Source organism: Meleagris gallopavo, chromosome 1 (genome assembly GCF_905368555.1).
Source record: "Meleagris gallopavo chromosome 1, MGAL_WU_HG_1.1, whole genome shotgun sequence".
Lineage (NCBI taxonomy): Eukaryota > Metazoa > Chordata > Aves > Galliformes > Phasianidae > Meleagris > Meleagris gallopavo.
The window spans coordinates 128,176,886-128,182,900 of NC_139404.1; the positions used below are offsets into that span (position 1 = coordinate 128,176,886).

At 40.8% G+C, this 6,015-nt stretch overlaps 1 long non-coding RNA gene across 1 annotated transcript; it reads right to left on the reverse strand.

Moving 5' to 3' along the window:
* Positions 1-1,395: 1,395 nt before the first annotated feature.
* LOC146545611 (uncharacterized) lies at positions 1,396-5,912 on the reverse strand. The gene is made up of 2 exons (XR_014880468.1): positions 4,959-5,912; positions 1,396-1,639 (listed from the first exon to the last, which is right to left on the reverse strand). It is a non-coding gene; the product is annotated as an uncharacterized LOC146545611 (long non-coding RNA).
* Positions 5,913-6,015: the final 103 nt, after the last annotated feature.

Genomic DNA, 6,015 nt, shown 5'->3' on the forward strand with positions numbered 1-6,015 from the left:
TCATATTTCGTTTATTCTTTAATTTAATTCTTCAACGTCTTCCATCCTTTGCTTGGAAATCAGCTTCAAAGCCATCACCACAGAATCCCCAGCTACATACTGCAATTACATTTCTCAGATGAATAAAAAGAAATACCCTTAACAATACTGAAGTTTTCACAGCTTGCAGTGGGAAGTGTTTCTGGATTAATCAGGCATTTCTCATTCCAGCATACAGTGACATCAGATTTGCTGAATACTTGCACATCCAGGGACTAATAACAGATTCATCTAAGTGACATGTGTGGAAATAACTGAAAACTACGTAAGCTTTTCCAGGGAGGCAGTCTAGAAAATTTCGGAGGTCTTCAAGAAGTGTAAGGCAACTACTATGTATTATGAAGAGAAGATAATGCATGATGCTTTTTTCTTCATTTGGCTTGTTTTCCTTGTATGTCCCTTCGCACCTGTGTTTTTAAGTGAAATCTATGGATTGATAATTAGATGAACTTGAAAGTTTAGATGTTGTATTTTTCCTGTACAAGGGAATAACCTCTTATCACAGTCTTACTTTGTTTTCTTAAGTAGGTTTTACGTTACTGCAGCAGACAATACTAAGCAACTGTACTGGTACACTAAGTTGTAATACCACTGTACACAGGAACAGAATAACAACGTGCCAGAAGGACCTGACAGGGATGGAAACTTACATCAGTGCATTTACCATTAAAAGAAAACCAAAACTGATCTATAAGAGCAAAATATTTTTAGTTGGGAAGGGTAAAAAGAAGAGAAAGCATTTATATTTTTTAGCAAGAAGGAAAGCAGCATATGGTAAAATTGTCCAAGAAAGCTTGATAGCTTTAATGGGTGGGAAAAGTGAAGAATGCAGAAACAAAATATAAATGACTGTGACAAACTTCACAAACTGGAATACTTGTTAATGTTTGTGAAGGGCAAGTGCAGTTCCCATAGAAAATTAAAGAATGGTTCCTCAACCTCGTTCACAAACAGGTGAGAAAATGTGGGGAGTGGCAGCTCCCGTGACCTTCTGGAATTATATTAGTGAAGGAAAATGCATTATGCCCAAATAAAAATTCAGACTAAAAAGTAATTTCAGCAAAGAGGCCTTCCATGGAGCCAGTTTCACCAAGCTGCCACGTAACTGTTGAAGTTGTAACTACTCAGGAACACTGGAAGTTTTTCAGTATTCCAGCAAGGATTTGCTGTTGCTAGTGCAATAGTGACCTGGGATACAACATGATTTCTTTCTTCTCTGACTTTACAGCACAAGGCATTACAGCCCTGATCAAATTGATGGGCTGGCTGTGCACACGAACCTAAGCTGAATCACGAAGTGTGTTACCCTCTACATTGTTTAATGTCTCTTACTTGTTTTCTTCCTTTTTTTTTCCGTTCCCCTTTTTGGAAGTCTTCTGCTCATCTTTTCTTGTTTTATTTTTTTCTCTGTGTGCTGGGTGCATCCTGTAAGGTTTCCAGTCTTAAGTCACAGTATCAGTCTTCTAGCTCTTTCTTCACCCACTGTGTCACATGTTTGTGTGCTTTGGTTAACTGACAAGGAAAAGCTTATGAGTCTGATTTGGTTTCAACAACATGCGTAGGTGAGGGGAGACTGTTGGCCCACACTGCCCTGCAAGACCTGTAAGAAAAAATGACACGAAGTCAGAATTTTATCTATTATTCTACTGTGTAGTTAAATTAATGCTTTAGGTGCATCAGATCTATACAATTATCTTTTTGAAGCTGGTGTTAATAGTGTAATTAGAAGACTTGCAGTATGCATTCCGTTTCAATATGAATAACTTGAATAACAGACGAGTGGAAACTTAACCTGCATATGAAATACTGATTCTTAAGATTAGCAAGACTTTAACATGATGTGAAATTCATCAAATCAGCCCTACTATCCCACTGTCTTTTTTTTTCCAGTTAGTCAGTTCGGTAGCCTTATCTGCTCTCCTACATCTTTTTATGACTGCTAAAAATTACAAAGTTTTTTTTTTTTTTTTTTTTCCCTCTAGGACTTATACCAAATCTTTATCAGGCTAGCATAAAAGACTGCTGGATCTGTAGTTAATGATAGTTTAACTTTTGTCCTGGAATGTCTATTTAAACAGGAAACACAAGCAATTGTAAATCACAAGAGTTAAAGTAAGTTCCAGAAGTTTTTTATAATCTGTCCTACATTTTACTCTGTTGTGAAACTCCACCAGAGGAAGAATTCAGAGTGAGATGTTATAGCGTGCTTAAAAAACTATTGTAGTAAAAAGTTATCAGATGACCTCCTTCCTGTTAAGGATAAAGATCAGGTACACCATCTTCCTGTTACTCTTCTGAGATACTTTTTATGCAGCTTCTGGTGCAAATCATTACCTAGATTCCAATAGCTTAAAGCCTCCCCTGGTATTCAGTCACCAAGATTGATTTTTGCAAGACCATAAAGGCAGGCCTTATTCTATAATGATAGTTCAGCACTCAGATTAGCCTCATTCAACCTATGTTTATTATTAAAGGAAAATATAGCCACATCTTACTTATAATAAATATCTATTTTCTCTAACTTCCTCCAACTAATTATTAAATAATTATTTCTGTAGATACACCGACAATGAAAAAAAAAGCACCTTAAAATATTAAATACTTCTTTAAACATATATTTTAAATATACTCTCCCTCAATCCTTTGGAATTTATTGCATACTTTTCTGGTAGCAGCCAGCAGGCTGAAGGAAGCAATTGTCCATCTCTACTCTGCCCTCGTGAGACACCACTGGGGGTACTGCAGGAGACCAGGGCCCCCAGCACAAGAAGGACATGGGGTGCCAAAAAGATGATCGGAAGACCTCTCCTGTAAAGGCAGGCTGAGAGAGCTGGGATTGCCCAATCTGGAGAAGGCTCCGAGGTGACTGTATAGCAGCCTTTCAGTAAGCCTTTCACCTTATTCCCTAGCAGTAAGGTGGCTTACAGGAAAGCTGGAGGGGGATTCTGTCAGGGAGTACAGCGACAAGACAAGGAGTAGTGGTTTTGAACTAAACCAGAACAGGTTTAGATTACACATTAGGAAGAAATTCTTTACTCAGGGGATGGTGAGGTACTGGCACAAGCTGCCCAGAGAAACTGTGGCTGCCCCATCCTGGGAATTGTTTAAGGCCAGGTTAGATGGGGCTTTGAGCAAACTGGGTGGCAGACCTGCCCACAACAGGGGATTGGAACTAGATGAACTGAGAACCTCACATAGCTGATCTGATGAATGATCCACTGGAGTCAGAATTTCACCTGTTATGGTTCATATCATACAATACTTTTGCTTTCAAGTCCTACTTGACAAATTAGCTTGTCAGCTGTAGTTGAAAAGCAGGGGAGAACTCACAACAATCTCACTAAAAGAAATACTTCAACAAAACTTGCTTCTAAAACAAAAAACTTTTAAAACTTGCTTTTTCCTCCTCCAGCACGTAACTGCACGCAGATGTTTATATGACTTTATATGGAGAAATGTGCCTCACAGATATGACCTAGTTCTATGATCAAGGAAAGTGTTAGTAGAAATGCATCTAGTTCATAGCACTATAATCTGGACAGACAACTCTTAGGCTTCCTAGCTTTAAATCTTAATTTGAAATAAGTTGAAATCTCTTTTAGAGAGGGCCTTCATGCCCTCTCTCTGCCCAGTGCTCTGTCTCCAAGTTGAAAACAGACACCAAGCCTTGCTACTGTAAACTGTCAAAACAAAAATAGAAAATGAAGCTTATGATGAGAAAAAAAGAGAAAAGGAAAAAAAAAAAAAACTAGCATTAAAACCTTTTATGACTGAGGGAGCACAGATGTTACACATTTGTCCCAGCCCTTGTATCCTGTTTTGAAAGCCAGCTACAGATTTCTGATTCACCAGCTACTGAGGGTTTAGTTTTACTGCCTGGAGGCTTTAGGGTGTGTGGTTCTTCCCTCTCTTCTTGACGCCTCAAATGCAAGGGATTGGTAATTTGGCCTGGGTTAAAACTCCTTGCAAAACAAGAACAAGATTATTTTTTAAATGGGACCAATCCCCTGATACAGCTCACTGTCAAGCTCCAAAAACAGTGCAATTGAGGGTGTGGTGTGAGGGAAAAGGACTTGTACAGGGCAGCTGGGAAGCAGGAAATCTTTCAGACCGTGTTGTTATTAAAGTCTGTGTTTTGTGGGACTCAACTTGTCATGAGGCATCTAACAAGATTTGGAACCCTCCCTGTGAAAATCCCTTTTATTCTGATGGTGTATCGAAATGGGTGGCTGCCAAGTATAGCATACCACAAAGGGCACAGAAGACGCATGCCACAGTTACTGCAAAACCTGGAACTTCCCCTCTCAACAACTAAAGCAATGGCACAGATATGCTTAAGCACACGGGAGTAGGCGATAGGCTAAAAACCACAGCAGTGTTGTATAAAGAACATCTGAAGCTTTAATGTCTAATAACTTTCTTTAAACACCGTTCATAGCATTCCAACCATTAACTGCTATGATATATACCACTGAAGTGTCTACTGCTTTTCCTCTGAGTATTTGGTAAGTTAAGGCTTTACAGGAAAGGCCCTAGAGTCCCTCTGAGCTCAGGCTCATGCCAAATTTCCTGCCTGCAGGTGCACTGAGAGCATCACTTCCTTGCAAATGTACTCTGAAACTTAAGATTTAGCCTATCTACATAAAAATGCACTAGTGCTCCTTAATATAACTTATAAGAATTTCAATCTTATTTTCCTGTTGTCAGGAATATAAAATTACACTGACTACTGTATTTTCACAGGAAAACAAAACAAAGCAAAACAAAACAACAACAACAACAAACACCCAGAAAGAAATGTCCTTTAAAAAATACATTAAATGTATCAACAAAATGTAAAAGCTATCCTCCTCTGTTGATAAATTTTGTGTATTTTAAAAAGGGACACTTCTTTCCAAGGTCCCTTTTTTACTGCTCACTGTGTCCCACTGTCTGGTCCTTCGGTTGTGCGAGTTTCAATGTTGTAATGCTAAAGAAGAAGGTCATTCCTCTTCACCGCAGAGAGGGAGAGGAAAGGTTACACCCAGTATTTGTTGGTGAAATCAGGCACAACAGAGCCTAACGGTAAAGGATATGGGGTATGACAGCTGCAGTAAAGGAAGGACTTGCAGTAAAAGGTCAGTAATCATTTCCCTCTGATTCGGATGATTGCTTTCCAGAAGGAAGCTCATGCTCAGGATGCTGTTGCTGTGCTAAAAAGCTACTGTGAAGGACTGAAGTGCTTTAGGCTGCTCAGTGCCATAACTATGAACATTTAACACAGAACGAGGACAACACTGAAGCTGGTTTATCACTCCACTCCTCCCACATAACCATGTACTATTACAGAATATACACAGTGGATTTCTCCAGCTATGCAAAGCAGTGCTTGGTTGGGGAGGTGCAGATGCAGCTGCTTGAGGACAGCTCACTGACAGCTGGACCAGCTGGGGATGCGGGAGGTTATGAAAAGGCTGAAATCCAATTTACAATAGGGTGGATGATGTGACACCGCACACAAAACCCCAGGGAAAATCCCTGAGTGGTGGAGCACCCTACTCTGACTTCAGACCCTCCTCACTGCCAAGACAGGCACAACATGAGTTGGGTTGGAGCAGACGATCTCTAGAGGTTCCCTCCAAACCCTACGGTTCTGCGCTATGTTGGGTCACTGAAATGAACTACGTAACGTGGGGCCAGCCCTGACTCTTTATTAGAATTGCTACTCAGCAGTTAATGACCCACCCTGTGTTGTGCTTCTGTGAACAAGTGACACCCACCGACCATGGAGCTGTGGATGTGGCTGCAACCACCCTGAGACGACCCACACCCCCTGAACTGTTCAGCAGCAATACCCACAACCCTTCACATCCCTGAGCCCTCCCACCTCCACACGACCACACAGCACGTCCACGATCACCCTACCTTCCCGCCCCGCGCATGCGCACACTCCCTTCTCGCCTCACTCCCCCCTCCCCACACTGACGGAGGGTTTGT